This window comes from Oryctolagus cuniculus, chromosome 17 (genome assembly GCF_964237555.1).
Source record: "Oryctolagus cuniculus chromosome 17, mOryCun1.1, whole genome shotgun sequence".
Lineage (NCBI taxonomy): Eukaryota > Metazoa > Chordata > Mammalia > Lagomorpha > Leporidae > Oryctolagus > Oryctolagus cuniculus.
In genome coordinates, this window is record NC_091448.1 from 8,783,452 (window position 1) to 8,785,270 (window position 1,819).

Here is a 1,819-nt window from a genome sequence, read left to right on the forward strand (position 1 = left end):
ATGGGAATAAATGTCAAAGGAAGACATTCTGTAAGAATAAATGTATAAGGGGCATTATGAATCAAACGCAAACTACAATACAATAACGGATGAGAGAAGGGGTCAGAGGATCACTGCCCCTAAGCTGTCAGCTTCATCTTATTGTAATGGGTACAAGAAAACTAATATTGGCCGGTGCCGCGGCTCACAAGGCTAATCCTCCACCTGCAGCGCTGGCACTACGGGTTCTAGTCCCGGTTGGGGCACCAGATTCTGTCCCGGTTACTCCTCTTCCAGTCCAGCTCTGTGCTGTGGCCCAGGAAGGCAGTGGAGGATGGCCCAAGTCCTTGGGCCCTGCACCCGCAGGGGAGACCAGGAGGAAGCACCTGCCTCCTGGCTTTGGATCAGTGTAGCGCGCGCCAGCGGCAGCGGCCATTGCGGGGTGGACCAAGGGAAAGAAGACCTTTCTCTCTGTCTCTGTCTCTCTCTCTCTCTCCTACTGTCTAACTCTGCCTGGTCCCCCCACCCCCGAAAAAAAAAAAAAAGAAAAGAAAACTGATATTATTTAAATGGGATTTTGAGGGAGTGGGCATTTACAGCTGGTTAAATCTGCCCCTCAAAATGTCCACATCCCATATTGGAGTGCTTGGGTTCAGGGCCCTGCTCTGCTTCCTATATAACTTCTTGCTAATGTGCACCCTGAAAGGTAGCAGATGATGGTTCAAGTATTTGGGTCCCTGCCTCTCATGTGGGAGATCTAGAAGGATTTCCAGATTCCTTGCTTCAGCCTGAACCAGCCCCAGCTGTTAGAAAATCTCTCTCTCACTCTCTCTCTCTCTCTTTCTCTCTTTCTCCATGTGTGTCACTCTGCTTTTTAAATAAATAAAAATAAACATTTCAAAAATAAAAATAAATTGCTTTTGCCACATTTCTCTAAGATCATAAGGTATATTTGTGGTTTCATTTTAGTAGATCCCCACCCATTGACAGGTAAATCTCTAAGTCATTGTGTTTGGTATTTTGGGCAATAAATTTATTTGTTTATTTATTTGACAGGTAGAGTTATAGACAGTGAGAGAGAGAGACAGAGAGAAAGGTCTTCCTTCGGTTGGTTCACTCCCCAAATTGCCATCACAGCCGGCGCTACACCCATCTGAAGCCAGGAGCCAGGTGCTTCCTCCAGGCCTCCCATGCAGGTGCAGGGGGCCCAAGCACCTGGGCCATCCTCCACTGCCCTCCTGGGCCACAGCAGAGAGCTGGACTGGAAGAGGAGCACCGGGACTAGAACCGGCAACCCTATGGGATGCCGGCGCCGCAGGCGGAGGATTAACCAAGTAAGCCATGGCGCCAGCCCCTAAGGGCTATAAAATTTTTAAGAAGAAAAAAAATTTAAATGTTCCTGGTACAGAGATTTCTGAGATTATAAACACAGTAACAAACAAACAAAAAACTTCCTTCAACATGCATATTTACCTACCTGTTCAGATTGGGAATTCTGGTTCACAAAATGTCAGAGGAAACAAAGACATTTTTCATCTTGTTAGATGTGTGAGTGACCTTGGAGGAGATTACATATTAAACAGCACTTTTGGTTTATCAAGAGTTAAACTATTATTTAAGCAACAACTCTCCAATAATTGTAAAAGAAGTGAGATTAGTAGTGATTAATCATTGATTCTATGGCAGGATTTCTGCTTCTATACAGACGGGGAAGTGTCTAATGACAGTCACGCTGTCTTCTTGCCAGAAAGGATATTGTTAGGTTGAAAGGTGTTTGCTCCGCTGAGTAATTGCATGTGTATGGATAAGCACAGTTGGGAGTATACAGAGAGGAAAATGG